The sequence below is a fragment of the Dendrobates tinctorius genome, unplaced genomic scaffold (genome assembly GCF_039654945.1).
Source record: "Dendrobates tinctorius isolate UK_male_01 unplaced genomic scaffold, ASM3965494v1 ptg000062l, whole genome shotgun sequence".
Classification (NCBI taxonomy): domain Eukaryota; kingdom Metazoa; phylum Chordata; class Amphibia; order Anura; family Dendrobatidae; genus Dendrobates; species Dendrobates tinctorius.
This window is the reverse complement of record NW_027361730.1, coordinates 19,465,750-19,484,995: the sequence shown is the minus strand read 5'-3', so window position 1 is coordinate 19,484,995 and position 19,246 is coordinate 19,465,750.

Genomic DNA, 19,246 nt, shown 5'->3' with positions numbered 1-19,246 from the left:
AATAGGATCATCTGGTTTCAAAGAAAACGCCCAATCCTGGGGATCGCCACACAGCAAAGAGATGACAATTTTAACCTGCTGCGCGGAGCTCCCTGACGAGTTAGGCTTCAAGGCAAAAAATAATTTACAATTATTTTTGAAATTCAAAAATTTAGACCGATCCCCAAAAAATACATCAGGTGTAGGAATCTTTGGTTCAGCATCATGTGAATGAGCAAGGTAGGCGGAAATTCCCCGCACTTCCGCAGCGAGCTGCTCCACACGATCAGACAATTGCTTTATCTCCATTGAGAGAAAAAAAAATTCCCCCTACGGCCTCAGAGATATAGAGGAAAAAATATACACTTTTTTTTTTACAATTCTTTCCTGCTATTGAGTACCCTAGAATCTGCGGTGTGGCGGGTGATTCTGTTATGATTGAGTCACCGTAGGAGGCAAAAGCAGAAATACAAGCTAAGTCCAGAAAACCAGAGAAGTTGGCAACTATCAGATTGCAGACCCCTGAACCTATCAACACAACTAGCAGTAGCCGTGGGGGGTTCCTACGATGCCCTAGACCCCTCGATCACAGCCGGAGAAATACATAGGCCTAAAGAAAGAAAGGGGAAATCTAAACTGCCCCAGAGCAGACCCCAAAGCAATAGGCAGCCCCCAACATATAATGACGGTGAAGCAAGATGAAAATACTAACACAGACAGAAAGATAGACTGAGCAAAGACGGGGCCCCAAAACTACCTAGATAGGAAAGGAAAGGAAGGCTGCTGTCTTCAATCTGCCTAAACCCTATCAAAGACATAAGCCAACCAGCTGATATGAAAAAGGCCCTGAAGCAGCTAGGCTTCAAAAACTGAATCAGCACTCAGGTATTTTCAGAAGACAGAGCTAAATGAATTCAGCACACCTCAGCAGGGAATGGCAGAAAACCAGAAAAACAAAGCAAAAACAAAGTCAAAGCACAAAAGCAAAAGGCCGAGCAGCAAACTTAGCTTTGGAGGAGCAGGAATTCAGACTGGTCTCCAAGGATCCCACAGAGAAATCACCCGCAGGGCAGAAGGGCGTCGGCAGCATTATATCCAGTCCGTAACTCCACTCAGCCAGTCACAATCATCAGCCTCAGGTGTTTGACAATCAGGCTCACTACCTTTCTTTACCAGAAGAGGGAGTTCCTCAGGCCTCAGTAATGAAGGGGAAAATGAACTCACAACAGTACCTCCCCCTTGAGGAGGGGTCAACGAACCCTCAACTATGCCACCAGGGCGATCAGGGTGAGCCCGATGAAAGGCACGCACCAATCGTTTGGCATGAATATCAAAGGCGGAGACCCAGGAATTATCCTCCTGACCATTCCACTTAACCAAATACTGGAGTCTCCGTCTAGCCAGATGGGAATCCAGTACTTTCTCTACCTCATACTCCATGTTACCTTCAACCAATACAGGGTCTGGAGGGGCCACCCCCGGAACAACAGGTTCAACAAACCTCTTCAACAAAGATTTATGGAACACATTATGGATTTTAAATGTGACAGGAAGAGCCAAACGAAAAGAGACCGGATTAATAATCTCCACAATCTTGTAAGGTCCAATAAATCTAGGCTTAAACTTAGGAGAAGCCACCTTCATAGCAATATTTTTTGATGATAACCACACCATATCACCAACCTTAAACTGGGGACCAATGGTCCTATGTCGGTTGGAAAACCGCTGGGCCTTCTCCTGGGAGAGAGATAACTTATCCACCACTTGGTCCCAGATATGGTGCATTCTCTCCACCACAGTGTCAACACCTGGGCAGGCAGAGGGCTCCACCTGCCCTGAAGAAAACCGAGGATGAAACCCAAAGTTACAAAAAAAAGGTGACATCAAAGTGGCAGAACTAGCTCTATTATTCAAAGCAAATTCGGCCAAGGGCAAAAATGAAACCCAATCATCCTGATCAGCAGAAATAAAACATCTCCAATCTGACTCCAAGGTCTGGTTTGTTCTCTCTGTCTGCCCATTGGTCTGAGGGTGAAAAGCAGAGGAGAAGGACAACTGAATTCCCAGCCTGGAACAGAAAGTTCTCCAAAATCTAGACACAAACTGCACTCCTCTGTCAGATACAATGTTCTCAGGAATCCCGTGCAAACGAACCACCTGTTGTAAAAACAGGGGCACCAACTCAGAGGAAGACGGCAACTTAGGGAGTGGTACAAGATGAACCATCTTAGAGAACCTATCACAAATCACCCAAATAACAGTCATCCTCTGAGAGACAGGCATATCAGAGATGAAATCCATTGAAATATGGGTCCATGGCCTCTTGGGGACAGGCAAAGGCATCAACAACCCACTAGAGCGAGAACACGATTTAGACCGGGAGCACGTCCCACAGGACTGCACAAAATTCCTGACATCACGAGACAAGGAGGGCCACCAAAAAAACCGACTCACCAGATCTCTAGTACCAAAAATACCTGGATGACCAGCCAAAGCAGAGCAATGAACTTCAGACATCACTCTCTTCTTCCACTGGTCAGGAACATACAACTTTCCACTGGGACAACGCTCAGGTTTGTCCTCCTGGAACTCTTCCAGAGCACGTCTCAAATCGGGCGAGATGGCAGAAAGAACTACCCCTTCGCCTAAGATGGTAGCAGGCTTGGTCACCACAGGAGGATCAGCAAGGAAGCTCCTAGAGAGGGCGTCTGCCTTGACATTCTTTGTTCCAGGAAGAAAAGAAACCACAAAATCAAAACGTGTAAAAAAAAAAGGCCCACCTAGCCTGTCTAGGGTTCAAGCGCTTAGCCGACTCTAGGTAAATCAAATTCTTGTGGTCAGTGAGGACCACGACTTGATGCTTAGCTCCCTCCAACCAATGTCTCCACTCCTCAAATGCCCATTTCATGGCCAACAGTTCCCTATTCCCCACATCATAGTTACGTTCAGATGGAGAGAACTTTTGGGAAAAGAAAGCACAGGGATTCATTTTAGATGTTACAGGATCCTTTTGGGACAGAACAGCTCCTGCACCAATCTCAGAAGCATCCACCTCTACCTGGAACGGAAGTGAGACATCAGGTTGCCGCAAAACCGGGGCGGAGGTGAATCTTCGCTTCAACTCCTGAAAGGAAGAAACAGCCTCCGGAGACCAATTTAACACATCAGCACCCTTTTAGTCAAATCAGTCAATGGCTTGGCAATACTAGAAAATTTTGCTATAAATTTCCGATAAAAATTAGCAAAACCCAAAAACTTCTGGAGGGCCTTCAAAGAAGTGGGCTGAACCCAATCGTGAATGGCCTGTACCTTGGCCGGGTCCATTTCAATAGTTGACGGGGACAAAATAAATCCCAAAAAAGAAATCCTCTGTACTCCAAAAAGGCATTTAGATCCCTTGACATACAGGGAATTCTCCCTCAAGATCCGGAACACAGTCCGAATATGTTCCACATGAGAATCCCAATCCTTGGATAAGATCAAAATATCATCCAGATAGATAATCAAAAATTTATCGACAAAATCTCGGAAAATATCGTTCATGAAGCACTGGAAGACAGAAGGGGCATTAGTGAGCCCAAAAGGCATCACCAGGTACTCAAAATGTCCCTCCGGAGTATTAAACGCCGTCTTCCACTCATCCCCATGCTTAATGCGAATAAGATTATACGCCCCCTGAGGTCAAGCTTGGTAAACCAGCAAGCACCTTTAACTCTGGAGAATAGATCAGAAATCAGGGGTAACGGATACTGATATTTAACAGTAATTTTGTTGAGGGCACGATAATCAATACAAGGTCTTATTGATCCATCCTTTTTGGCTACAAAAAAAAAAACCGGCACCCAAGGGTGACGAGGATGGTCTAATATGACCCTTCTCCAATGCCTCCTTAATATAGGATCGCATAGCCTCGTGCTCGGGTACAGATAAATTGAAGAGCCGACCCTTGGGAAATTTACACCCCGGGCTCAGTTCAATTGCACAGTCATAACTCCTATGAGGAGGCAGAGACGCGGACTCATTCTCACTAAATACATCATAAAAGTCCGCCAAATAATCAGGAACATCATGCGACTGAGGAGAGGTGGAAAACACCGGAGCCTCACTAAAGGCACACCGACATCCCCAACTCACCACAGACACAGATTTCCAATCCAAAACTGGATTATGAATCTGTAACCAGGGAAACCCCAGAACAACAGTATCATGCAGATTATGCAACACCAGAAATCTGCAATTTTCTTGATGGTCTGGGGCGACCCGCATTACCACCTGGGTCCAAAACTGGGGTTTATTTTTAGCCAAAGGAGTAGCATCAATTCCCCTCAAAGGGATAGGCGTCTGCAGAGGTGTCATCGGAAATCCACAACGTTTAGCAAAATCCAAGTCCATTAGGTTTAGGGCTGCTCCCGAATCCACAAACGCCTTGGCGGAAAATGTGGACAGGGAGCAGATCAGAGTAATAGCCAGAAGAAACTTAGGTTGAACACCCCCAACAGAAAATGTGTGTGCAAAGCGTTTCTCTCATTTGGGACAGACAGAAATAATATGCGAGGCATCTCCACAGAAAAAACACAACTTATTATGCCTTCTGAACTCCTGACGCTGCTCTCTGGAAAAAACTCTATCACATTGCATAGGTTCAGACATTTGTTCAACAGGTGGCAACACCTCTCGTGCAGCTTTGCGTTCGCGCAAACGCCGATCAACCTGAATGGCTAATGACATAGAATCGTCAAGACCAGAGGGAACAGGAAATCCCACCATAGTATCTTTTACGGCTTCTGACAACCCCTTCCGAAAGAGAGCAGCCAAGGCATTATCATTCCAGGTAGTAAGTACTGCCCACTTTCGGAATTTTTGACAGTACAATTCTGCAGAATCATGACCCTGGCTCAATGCCAGCAGGGTCTTTTCAGCCTGATCAATGGCATTAGGTTCGTCATACAACAACCCCAAAGCTTGAAAGAATGCGTTCACATTAGTCAGAATAGGATCATCTGGTTTCAAAGAAAACGCCCAATCCTGGGGATCGCCACACAGCAAAGAGATGACAATTTTAACCTGCTGCGCGGAGCTCCCTGACGAGTTAGGCTTCAAGGCAAAAAATAATTTACAATTATTTTTGAAATTCAAAAATTTAGACCGATCCCCAAAAAATACATCAGGTGTAGGAATCTTTGGTTCAGCATCATGTGAATGAGCAAGGTAGGCGTAAATTCCCCGCACTTCCGCAGCGAGCTGCTCCACACGATCAGACAATTGCTTTATCTCCATTGAGAGAAAAAAAAATTCCCCCTACGGCCTCAGAGATATAGAGGAAAAAATATACACTTTTTTTTTTACAATTCTTTCCTGCTATTGAGTACCCTAGAATCTGCGGTGTGGCGGGTGATTCTGTTATGATTGAGTCACCGTAGGAGGCAAAAGCAGAAATACAAGCTAAGTCCAGAAAACCAGAGAAGTTGGCAACTATCAGATTGCAGACCCCTGAACCTATCAACACAACTAGCAGTAGCCGTGGGGGGTTCCTACGATGCCCTAGACCCCTCGATCACAGCCGGAGAAATACATAGGCCTAAAGAAAGAAAGGGGAAATCTAAACTGCCCCAGAGCAGACCCCAAAGCAATAGGCAGCCCCCAACATATAATGACGGTGAAGCAAGATGAAAATACTAACACAGACAGAAAGATAGACTGAGCAAAGACGGGGCCCCAAAACTACCTAGATAGGAAAGGAAAGGAAGGCTGCTGTCTTCAATCTGCCTAAACCCTATCAAAGACATAAGCCAACCAGCTGATATGAAAAAGGCCCTGAAGCAGCTAGGCTTCAAAAACTGAATCAGCACTCAGGTATTTTCAGAAGACAGAGCTAAATGAATTCAGCACACCTCAGCAGGGAATGGCAGAAAACCAGAAAAACAAAGCAAAAACAAAGTCAAAGCACAAAAGCAAAAGGCCGAGCAGCAAACTTAGCTTTGGAGGAGCAGGAATTCAGACTGGTCTCCAAGGATCCCACAGAGAAATCACCCGCAGGGCAGAAGGGCGTCGGCAGCATTATATCCAGTCCGTAACTCCACTCAGCCAGTCACAATCATCAGCCTCAGGTGTTTGACAAACAGGCTCACTACCTTTCTTTACCAGAAGAGGGAGTTCCTCAGGCCTCAGTAATGAAGGGGAAAATGAACTCACAACAGTACCACCCCCTTGAGGAGGGGTCACCGAACCCTCAACTATGCCACCAGGGCGATCAGGGTGAGGCCGATGAAAGGCACGCACCAATCGTTTGGCATGAATATCAAAGGCGGAGACCCAGGAATTATCCTCCTGACCATAACCCTTCCACTTAACCAAATACTGGAGTCTCCGTCTCTCCACCACAGTGTCAACACCTGGGCAGGCAGAGGGCTCCACCTGCCCTGAAGAAAACCGAGGATGAAACCCAAAGTTACAAAAAAAAGGTGACATCAAAGTGGCAGAACTAGCTCTATTATTCAAAGCAAATTCGGCCAAGGGCAAAAATGAAACCCAATCATCCTGATCAGCAGAAATAAAACATCTCCAATCTGACTCCAAGGTCTGGTTTGTTCTCTCTGTCTGCCCATTGGTCTGAGGGTGAAAAGCAGAGGAGAAGGACAACTGAATTCCCAGCCTGGAACAGAAAGTTCTCCAAAATCTAGACACAAACTGCACTCCTCTGTCAGATACAATGTTCTCAGGAATCCCGTGCAAACGAACCACCTGTTGTAAAAACAGGGGCACCAACTCAGAGGAAGACGGCAACTTAGGGAGTGGTACAAGATGAACCATCTTAGAGAACCTATCACAAATCACCCAAATAACAGTCATCCTCTGAGAGACAGGCATATCAGAGATGAAATCCATTGAAATATGGGTCCATGGCCTCTTGGGGACAGGCAAAGGCATCAACAACCCACTAGAGCGAGAACACGATTTAGACCGGGAGCACGTCCCACAGGACTGCACAAAATTCCTGACATCACGAGACAAGGAGGACCACCAAAAAAACCGACTCACCAGATCTCTAGTACCAAAAGTACCTGGATGACCAGCCAAAGCAGAGCAATGAACTTCAGACATCACTCTCTTCTTCCACTGGTCAGGAACATACAACTTTCCACTGGGACAACGCTCAGGTTTGTCCTCCTGGAACCCTTCCAGAGCACGTCTCAAATCGGGCGAGATGGCAGAAAGAACTACCCCTTCGCCTAAGATGGTAGCAGGCTTGGTCACCACAGGAGGATCAGCAAGGAAGCTCCTAGAGAGGGCGTCTGCCTTGACATTCTTTGTTCCAGGAAGAAAAGAAACCACAAAATCAAAACGTGTAAAAAAAAAAGGCCCACCTAGCCTGTCTAGGGTTCAAGCGCTTAGCCGACTCTAGGTAAATCAAATTCTTGTGGTCAGTGAGGACCACGACTTGATGCTTAGCTCCCTCCAACCAATGTCTCCACTCCTCAAATGCCCATTTCATGGCCAACAGTTCCCTATTCCCCACATCATAGTTACGTTCAGATGGAGAGAACTTTCGGGAAAAGAAAGCACAGGGATTCATTTTAGATGTTACAGGATCCTTTTGGGACAGAACAGCTCCTGCACCAATCTCAGAAGCATCCACCTCTACCTGGAACGGAAGTGAGACATCAGGTTGCCGCAAAACCGGGGCGGAGGTGAATCTTCGTTTCAACTCCTGAAAGGAAGAAACAGCCTCCGGAGACCAATTTAACACATCAGCACCCTTTTAGTCAAATCAGTCAATGGCTTGGCAATACTAGAAAATTTTGCTATAAATTTCCGATAAAAATTAGCAAAACCCAAAAACTTCTGGAGGGCCTTCAAAGAAGTGGGCTGAACCCAATCGTGAATGGCCTGTACCTTGGCCGGGTCCATTTCAATAGTTGACGGGGACAAAATAAATCCCAAAAAAGAAATCCTCTGTACTCCAAAAAGGCATTTAGATCCCTTGACATACAGGGAATTCTCCCTCAAGATCCGGAACACAGTCCGAATATGTTCCACATGAGAATCCCAATCCTTGGAGAAGATCAAAATATCATCCAGATAGATAATCAAAAATTTATCGACAAAATCTCGGAAAATATCGTTCATGAAGCACTGGAAGACAGAAGGGGCATTAGTGAGCCCAAAAGGCATCACCAGGTACTCAAAATGTCCCTCCGGAGTATTAAACGCCGTCTTCCACTCATCCCCATGCTTAATGCGAATAAGATTATACGCCCCCCTGAGGTCAAGCTTGGTAAACCAGCAAGCACCTTTAACTCTGGAGAATAGATCAGAAATCAGGGGTAACGGATACTGATATTTAACAGTAATTTTGTTGAGGGCACGATAATCAATACAAGGTCTTAATGATCCATCCTTTTTGGCTACAAAAAAAAACCCGGCACCCAAGGGTGACGAGGATGGTCTAATATGACCCTTCTCCAATGCCTCCTTAATATAGGATCGCATAGCCTCGTGCTCGGGTACAGATAAATTGAAGAGCCGACCCTTGGGAAATTTACACCCCGGGCTCAGTTCAATTGCACAGTCATAACTCCTATGAGGAGGCAGAGACGCGGACTCATTCTCACTAAATACATCATAAAAGTCCGCCAAATAATCAGGAACATCATGCGACTGAGGAGAGGTGGAAAACACCGGAGCCTCACTAAAGGCACACCGACAACCCCAACTCACCACAGACACAGATTTCCAATCCAAAACTGGATTATGAATCTGTAACCAGGGAAACCCCAGAACAACAGTATCATGCAGATTATGCAACACCAGAAATCTGCAATTTTCTTGATGGTCTGGGGCGACCCGCATTACCACCTGGGTCCAAAACTGGGGTTTATTTTTAGCCAAAGGAGTAGCATCAATTCCCCTCAAAGGGATAGGCGTCTGCAGAGGTGTCATCGGAAATCCACAACGTTTAGCAAAATCCAAGTCCATTAGGTTTAGGGCTGCTCCCGAATCCACAAACGCCTTGGCGGAAAATGTGGACAGGGAGCAGATCAGAGTAATAGCCAGAAGAAACTTAGGTTGAACACCCCCAACAGAAAATGTGTGTGCAAAGCGTTTCTCTCGTTTGGGACAGACAGAAATAATATGCGAGGCATCTCCACAGAAAAAACACAACTTATTATGCCTTCTGAACTCCTGACGCTGCTCTCTGGAAAAAACTCTATCACATTGCATAGGTTCAGACATTTGTTCAACAGGTGGCAACACCTCTCGTGCAGCTTTGCGTTCGCGCAAACGCCGATCAACCTGAATGGCTAATGACATAGAATCGTCAAGACCAGAGGGAACAGGAAATCCCACCATAGTATCTTTTACGGCTTCTGACAACCCCTTCCGAAAGAGAGCAGCCAAGGCATTATCATTCCAGGTAGTAAGTACTGCCCACTTTCGGAATTTTTGACAGTACAATTCTGCAGAATCACGACCCTGGCTCAATGCCAGCAGGTTCTTTTCAGCCTGATCAATGGCATTAGGTTCGTCATACAACAACCCCAAAGCTTGAAAGAATGCGTTCACATTAGTCAGAATAGGATCATCTGGTTTCAAAGAAAACGCCCAATCCTGGGGATTGCCACACAGCAAAGAGATGACAATTTTAACCTGCTGCGCGGAGCTCCCTGACGAGTTAGGCTTCAAGGCAAAAAATAATTTACAATTATTTTTGAAATTCAAAAATTTAGACCGATCCCCAAAAAATACATCAGGTGTAGGAATCTTTGGTTCAGCATCATGTGAATGAGCAAGGTAGGCGGAAATTCCCCGCACTTCCGCAGCGAGCTGCTCCACACGATCAGACAATTGCTTTATCTCCATTGAGAGAAAAAAAAATTCCCCCTACGGCCTCAGAGATATAGAGGAAAAAATATACACTTTTTTTTTTACAATTCTTTCCTGCTATTGAGTACCCTAGAATCTGCGGTGTGGCGGGTGATTCTGTTATGATTGAGTCACCGTAGGAGGCAAAAGCAGAAATACAAGCTAAGTCCAGAAAACCAGAGAAGTTGGCAACTATCAGATTGCAGACCCCTGAACCTATCAACACAACTAGCAGTAGCCGTGGGGGGTTCCTACGATGCCCTAGACCCCTCGATCACAGCCGGAGAAATACATAGGCCTAAAGAAAGAAAGGGGAAATCTAAACTGCCCCAGAGCAGACCCCAAAGCAATAGGCAGCCCCCAACATATAATGACGGTGAAGCAAGATGAAAATACTAACACAGACAGAAAGATAGACTGAGCAAAGACGGGGCCCCAAAACTACCTAGATAGGAAAGGAAAGGAAGGCTGCTGTCTTCAATCTGCCTAAACCCTATCAAAGACATAAGCCAACCAGCTGATATGAAAAAGGCCCTGAAGCAGCTAGGCTTCAAAAACTGAATCAGCACTCAGGTATTTTCAGAAGACAGAGCTAAATGAATTCAGCACACCTCAGCAGGGAATGGCAGAAAACCAGAAAAACAAAGCAAAAACAAAGTCAAAGCACAAAAGCAAAAGGCCGAGCAGCAAACTTAGCTTTGGAGGAGCAGGAATTCAGACTGGTCTCCAAGGATCCCACAGAGAAATCACCCGCAGGGCAGAAGGGCGTCGGCAGCATTATATCCAGTCCGTAACTCCACTCAGCCAGTCACAATCATCAGCCTCAGGTGTTTGACAAACAGGCTCACTACCTTTCTTTACCAGAAGAGGGAGTTCCTCGGGCCTCAGTAATGAAGGGGAAAATGAACTCACAACAGTACCTCCCCCTTGAGGAGGGGTCACCGAACCCTCAACTATGCCACCAGGGCGATCAGGGTGAGCCCGATGAAAGGCACGCACCAATCGTTTGGCATGAATATCAAAGGCGGAGACCCAGGAATTATCCTCCTGACCATAACCCTTCCACTTAACCAAATACTGGAGTCTCCGTCTAGCCAGACGGGAATCCAGTACTTTCTCTACCTCATACTCCATGTTACCTTCAACCAATACAGGGTCTGGAGGGGCCACCCCCGGAACAACAGGTTCAACAAACCTCTTCAACAAAGATTTATGGAACACATTATGGATTTTAAATGTGACAGGAAGAGCCAAACGAAAAGAGACCGGATTAATAATCTCCACAATCTTGTAAGGTCCAATAAATCTAGGCTTAAACTTAGGAGAAGCCACCTTCATAGTAATATTTTTTGATGATAACCACACCATATCACCAACCTTAAACTGGGGACCAATGGTCCTATGTCGGTTGGAAAACCGCTGGGCCTTCTCCTGGGAGAGAGATAACTTATCCACCACTTGGTCCCAGATATGGTGCATTCTCTCCACCACAGTGTCAACACCTGGGCAGGCAGAGGGCTCCACCTGCCCTGAAGAAAACCGAGGATGAAACCCAAAGTTACAAAAAAAAGGTGACATCAAAGTGGCAGAACTAGCTCTATTATTCAAAGCAAATTCGGCCAAGGGCAAAAATGAAACCCAATCATCCTGATCAGCAGAAATAAAACATCTCCAATCTGACTGCAAGGTCTGGTTTGTTCTCTCTGTCTGCCCATTGGTCTGAGGGTGAAAAGCAGAGGAGAAGGACAACTGAATTCCCAGCCTGGAACAGAAAGTTCTCCAAAATCTAGACACAAACTGCACTCCTCTGTCAGATACAATGTTCTCAGGAATCCCGTGCAAACGAACCACCTGTTGTAAAAACAGGGGCACCAACTCAGAGGAAGACGGCAACTTAGGGAGTGGTACAAGATGAACCATCTTAGAGAACCTATCACAAATCACCCAAATAACAGTCATCCTCTGAGAGACAGGCATATCAGAGATGAAATCCATTGAAATATGGGTCCATGGCCTCTTGGGGACGGGCAAAGGCATCAACAACCCACTAGAGCGAGAACACGATTTAGACCGGGAGCACGTCCCACAGGACTGCACAAAATTCCTGACATCACGAGACAAGGAGGGCCACCAAAAAAACCGACTCACCAGATCTCTAGTACCAAAAATACCTGGATGACCAGCCAAAGCAGAGCAATGAACTTCAGACATCACTCTCTTCTTCCACTGGTCAGGAACATACAACTTTCCACTGGGACAACGCTCAGGTTTGTCCTCCTGGAACCCTTCCAGAGCACGTCTCAAATCGGGCGAGATGGCAGAAAGAACTACCCCTTCGCCTAAGATGGTAGCAGGCTTGGTCACCACAGGAGGATCAGCAAGGAAGCTCCTAGAGAGAGCGTCTGCCTTGACATTCTTTGTTCCAGGAAGAAAAGAAACCACAAAATCAAAACGTGTAAAAAACAAGGCCCACCTAGCCTGTCTAGGGTTCAAGCGCTTAGCCGACTCTAGGTAAATCAAATTCTTGTGGTCAGTGAGGACCACGACTTGATGCTTAGCTCCCTCCAACCAATGTCTCCACTCCTCAAATGCCCATTTCATGGCCAACAGTTCCCTATTCCCCACATCATAGTTACGTTCAGATGGAGAGAACTTTCGGGAAAAGAAAGCACAGGGATTCATTTTAGATGTTACAGGATCCTTTTGGGACAGAACAGCTCCTGCACCAATCTCAGAAGCATCCACCTCTACCTGGAACGGAAGTGAGACATCAGGTTGCCGCAAAACCGGGGCGGAGGTGAATCTTCGCTTCAACTCCTGAAAGGAAGAAACAGCCTCCGGAGACCAATTTAACACATCAGCACCCTTTTAGTCAAATCAGTCAATGGCTTGGCAATACTAGAAAATTTTGCTATAAATTTCCGATAAAAATTAGCAAAACCCAAAAACTTCTGGAGGGCCTTCAAAGAAGTGGGCTGAACCCAATCGTGAATGGCCTGTACCTTGGCCGGGTGCATTTCAATAGTTGGCGGGGACAAAATAAATCCCAAAAAAGAAATCCTCTGTACTCCAAAAAGGCATTTAGATCCCTTGACATACAGGGAATTCTCCCTCAAGATCCGGAACACAGTCCGAATATGTTCCACATGAGAATCCCAATCCTTGGAGAAGATCAAAATATCATCCAGATAGATAATCAAAAATTTATCGACAAAATCTCGGAAAATATCGTTCATGAAGCACTGGAAGACAGAAGGGGCATTAGTGAGCCCAAAAGGCATCACCAGGTACTCAAAATGTCCCTCTGGAGTATTAAACGCCGTCTTCCATTCATCCCCATGCTTAATGCGAATAAGATTATACGCCCCCCTGAGGTCAAGCTTGGTAAACCAGCAAGCACCTTTAACTCTGGAGAATAGATCAGAAATCAGGGGTAACGGATACTGATATTTAACAGTAATTTTGTTGAGGGCACGATAATCAATACAAGGTCTTAATGATCCATCCTTTTTGGCTACAAAAAAAAAACCGGCACCCAAGGGTGACGAGGATGGTCTAATATGACCCTTCTCCAATGCCTCCTTAATATAGGATCGCATAGCCTCGTGCTCGGGTACAGATAAATTGAAGAGCCGACCCTTGGGAAATTTACACCCCGGGCTCAGTTCAATTGCACAGTCATAACTCCTATGAGGAGGCAGAGACGCGGACTCATTCTCACTAAATACATCATAAAAGTCCGCCAAATAATCAGGAACATCATGCGACTGAGGAGAGGTGGAAAACACCGGAGCCTCACTAAAGGCACACCGACAACCCCAACTCACCACAGACACAGATTTCCAATCCAAAACTGGATTATGAATCTGTAACCAGGGAAACCCCAGAACAACAGTATCATGCAGATTATGCAACACCAGAAATCTGCAATTTTCTTGATGGTCTGGGGCGACCCGCATTACCACCTGGGTCCAAAACTGGGGTTTATTTTTAGCCAAAGGAGTAGCATCAATTCCCCTCAAAGGGATAGGCGTCTGCAGAGGTGTCATCGGAAATCCACAACGTTTAGCAAAATCCAAGTCCATTAGGTTTAGGGCTGCTCCCGAATCCACAAACGCCTTGGCGGAAAATGTGGACAGGGAGCAGATCAGAGTAATAGCCAGAAGAAACTTAGGTTGAACACCCCCAACAGAAAATGTGTGTGCAAAGCGTTTCTCTCGTTTGGGACAGACAGAAATAATATGCGAGGCATCTCCACAGAAAAAACACAACTTATTACGCCTTCTGAACTCCTGACGCTGCTCTCTGGAAAAAACTCTATCACATTGCATAGGTTCAGACATTTGTTCAACAGGTGGCAACACCTCTCGTGCAGCTTTGCGTTCGCGCAAACGCCGATCAACCTGAATGGCTAATGACATAGAATCGTCAAGACCAGAGGGAACAGGAAATCCCACCATAGTATCTTTCACGGCTTCTGACAACCCCTTCCGAAAGAGAGCAGCCAAGGCATTATCATTCCAGGTAGTAAGTACTGCCCACTTTCGGAATTTTTGACAGTACAATTTTGCAGAATCACGACCCTGGCTCAATGCCAGCAGGGTCTTTTCAGCCTGATCAATGGCATTAGGTTCGTCATACAACAACCCCAAAGCTTGAAAGAATGCGTTCACATTAGTCAGAATAGGATCATCTGGTTTCAAAGAAAACGCCCAATCCTGGGGATCGCCACACAGCAAAGAGATGACAATTTTAACCTGCTGCGCGGAGCTCCCTGACGAGTTAGGCTTCAAGGCAAAAAATAATTTACAATTATTTTTGAAATTCAAAAATTTAGACCGATCCCCAAAAAATACATCAGGTGTAGGAATCTTTGGTTCAGCATCATGTGAATGAGCAAGGTAGGCGGAAATTCCCCGCACTTCCGCAGCGAGCTGCTCCACACGATCAGACAATTGCTTTATCTCCATTGAGAGAAAAAAAAATTCCCCCTACGGCCTCAGAGATATAGAGGAAAAAATATACACTTTTTTTTTACAATTCTTTCCTGCTATTGAGTACCCTAGAATCTGCGGTGTGGCGGGTGATTCTGTTATGATTGAGTCACCGTAGGAGGCAAAAGCAGAAATACAAGCTAAGTCCAGAAAACCAGAGAAGTTGGCAACTATCAGATTGCAGACCCCTGAACCTATCAACACAACTAGCAGTAGCCGTGGGGGGTTCCTACGATGCCCTAGACCCCTCAATCACAGCCGGAGAAATACATAGGCCTAAAGAAAGAAAGGGGAAATCTAAACTGCCCCAGAGCAGACCCCAAAGCAATAGGCAGCCCACAACATATAATGACGGTGAAGCAAGATGAAAATACTAACACAGACAGAAAGATAGACTGAGCAAAGACGGGGCCCCAAAACTACCTAGATAGGAAAGGAAAGGAAGGCTGCTGTCTGCAATCTGCCAAAACCCTATCAAAGACATAAGCCAACCAGCTGATATGAAAAAGGCCCTGAAGCAGCTAGGCTTCAAAAACTGAATCAGCACTCAGGTATTTTCAGAAGACAGAGCTAAATGAATTCAGCACACCTCAGCAGGGAATGGCAGAAAACCAGAAAAACAAAGCAAAAACAAAGTCAAAGCACAAAAGCAAAAGGCCGAGCAGCAAACTTAGCTTTGGAGGAGCAGGAATTCAGACTGGTCTCCAAGGATCCCACAGAGAAATCACCCGCAGGGCAGAAGGGCGTCGGCAGCATTATATCCAGTCCGTAACTCCACTCTGCCAGTCACAATCATCAGCCTCAGGTGTTTGACAATCAGGCTCACTACCTTTCTTTACCAGAAGAGGGAGTTCCTCGGGCCTCAGTAATGAAGGGGATAATGAACTCACAACAGTTTAGTATATTTGCTGTTTGATTACATTCAAAACTAGAGAGAGACAGCGTGTGTCAGTCCGTATACAAAAACACGGAGCTTGACAATTTTCCATACACCGTACAGCGGTGTACGTGCACGCTCATCTTTCAGTACCATGTAACGGCTGTTATCACGGCCAAATTGAAGCTATCTACGTGTGTGACTCTGTAAGGAAAAGTCGAGGAGTTTGTCCGTTCTTACAGACCTACACTCTAGGGAGATTTCAATTCTGCCCAATTCTATATACACCTTGTAGTTTGTCATACACAAGGCAATTTCTGCCGGTCACATTGCGGTGTTATAGACACAGGGCCTGACAGAATCCAACTGTGTCCTGAAGTGTAGAGAGATTCCAATTCTCCACAGTCCTCTATCCACCTTTTTTACAACATCCAGAATCTGCCTGTCACATTGCGGTGTAAAATAAACAGGGCCTGACAGAATCCAACTGTGTCCTGAAGTCTACAGAGATTCCAATTCTCCCCACTACTATATACACCATGTGGTGGAAGAGTCCGTGGAAGTGGGCGGGGGTTGGCAGCTGGTAATGATGGTGTTGGTGTTGGTGTTGGAGCTACTTGTAGTGGCAAAAGCAAAATAGCACCTAATGCAGGAGGTGTTGAGCCTGCATCATCGTCTGGCTCCACAAGGCCTCGAAGGCTCCCTTTTCTGGGAGTAGGTAAACCACTTTTAAAGCCGGAGCTTCAAGAACAAGTTTTGGCTTACATTGCTGACTCAGCCTCCAGCTCTATCGCCTCCTCTTCTGAAGTTTTAAAAAATAAAAGCACTGAGTCATCATTGGAGGCTCATGTTCATGATGAAGGAATTGAGGGTAAACTGATTAAATTTGCTGATGACACAAAGCTAGGAGGGATAGCTAATACTAGAGAAGAGAGAGAGAGGATTCAAAAAGATTTAAATAAACTGGAGAAGTGGGCAGCAACTAACAGAATGGTTTTTAACAGGGAGAAATGCAAAGTACTACATCTGGGCAATAAAAATGAAAAAAGCAAATATAGAATGGGAGGAATAGGGCTAAGTGACAGCACATGTGAAAAAGACTTGGGTATACTAATAGATCACAGACTGAATATGAGTCAACAGTGTGATGCAGCAGCAAAAAAGGCAAATGCAATTCTAGGATGTATTAACAGAAGCATACAGTCTAGATCACGTGAAGTCATTATTTCCCTCTACTCCTCTTTGGTCAGACCTCATCTGGAATATTGTGTCCAGTTTTGGGCACCACATTTTAAAAAAGACATCAACAAACTGGAGCAAGTTCAGAAAAGAGCGACCAGAATGGTGACCGGTCTGCATACCCTGTCTTATGAGGAAAGGTTGCAGGATTTGGGAATGTTTAGTTTGCAAAAGAGAAGACTGAGAGGAGACTTAATAGCTGTCTACAAATATCTAAAGGGCTGTCACATTGTAGAAGGATCAACTTTATTCTCATTTGCACAAGGAAAGACTAGAAGCAATGGGATGAAACTGAATGGGAGGAGACACAGATTAGATATTAGAAAAAACTTTTTGACAGTTAGAGTGATCAATGAGTGGAACAGGCTGCCACGAGAAGTGGTGAGTTCTCCTTCAATGGAAGTCTTCAAACAGAGGCTGGACAGACATCTGACTGGGATGATTTAGCGAATCCTGCTTTGAGCAGGGGGTTGGACCAGATGGCCCAGGAGGTCCCTTCCAACTCTACGATTCTATGATTCTATGATTCTATGAACCACACCTTTCCTTGTGTCCTTCACCCCAACCAAAATTGAAGGATGCGGCAGGCCACACTACAGATTACTCCATGGAGCTGTTTTCACATAACATGCCTGGGTTATCAAGTCAAATCGTGAATTACCCAGGCAAAGATGAATCTGACATGGAGTGTTCTGATGCACAGCCACTGATAGATGATTCTGCTGGTACATTCACTCAGAGCACTACATTGTCTTCGCAGTGTACTGAGCCAGAATCTGACCCAGATGAAACTCAGGTGCCCCTTCCCGCATACTATACCACCATACACGGTGACACAGAGGAAGATGCACATGACATTGAAGAGGAGGTTATGGATGACCCAGTTGTTGACCCAGATTGGCATCCATTGGGGGTAGAGGGTGCTGCTGCCAATAGCTCAGAAGAGCAGGAGGAGCATCCGCAGCGGGCATCAACATCGCAACAACTGTTATCTGGCAGGCCCGGAGCAGTCTAAAAATGGGTTGCAAAAACCAAAAGAGTTGCAGGACAGCTTGGCCAGACGGTCAAAATAGCACAGCGTGCAAGGCCTCAAAATGTCTTCCATAGTAGGAAGAGTGCAGTGTGGCACTTTTTTGAACAAAATCCTAATGATCAGGCAAAGGTTATGTGTAAGAAGTGCACAAAGACCTTTAGCCGAGGGAAAAATCTGAGAAATTTGAATACCAGTTGCATGCTAAGACATTTAACCACCATGCACTTGCAAGCGTGGACGGACTACCAAAACTCACATACCACATGTGCTACTGCTCCCAAAGAAGGTAGTCAGCAACGCTACATTGTTTCCCCCACTGTAAGTCCACCGGTTAGCACACCACCAGCAGCAAATGTTGAGTTGTCGTCGCAAGGGCAAATCAGTCAGGGAATCACACTGTTATTGCTACGAAAGACTGAGTCTAGGCCACCAGAAAGAACACCAACTCCATCACCATCATCAACCCTCTCTCAGTCCGCCATGTCCACCGCTAGTTCCACCATGTGCAGCACTCAAGTCCAGCTCACCCTACCAGAGACTATGAGTAGGACAAGAAAGTACTCATCCTCTCATCCACGTACACTGGGTTTGAACGCCCACATTGCCAAACTAATCTTGTTAGAGATGATGCCCTATCAGTTGGTTGAAAGCGCAGCTTTCCGCAAACTCATGGCCTACGCAGTACCACGCTATGACATACCCAGTCGCCACTTCTTTTCTCTCAAAGCCATCCCAGCCCTCCACCTTCATGTGAAAGACCGCATTGTCCATGCACTCAAGCAATCAGTGAGTGGAAAGGTGCATCTCACAACTGATGCATGGTCCAGTAGGCATGGCCAGGGCCGTTACGTGTTCATCACTGCGCACTGGGTTAATGTGATGGATGCAGGGTCCACAGGGGACAGCTGTGATGGCACAGTGCTGCCTAGCCCATGGTATAGGAAACAGTTGGCTGTAGGCGTTCGACCCTCCTCCTCCTCCTCCAGAAGCGAAAGCTCGTCCACAGAGCGCAGTCGCAAGAGCACTGCATCCGCAGCTGACAGTGGTGCACACGATGTGTCCCACTATCGATCAGCTAGTGGAAAGCGTCAGCAGGCTGTGTTGCAGATGATGTGTTTGGGCGACAGACACACGGCGGAGGTACTGGCCGACTACTTTCAGCGACAAACTGAGTCATGGCTGGGCAGTCTACATCTTGAGGTAGGCAAGGTAGTTAGTGATAACGGCCGGAATTTTGTGGCAGCCATAGCCCTTTCAAAA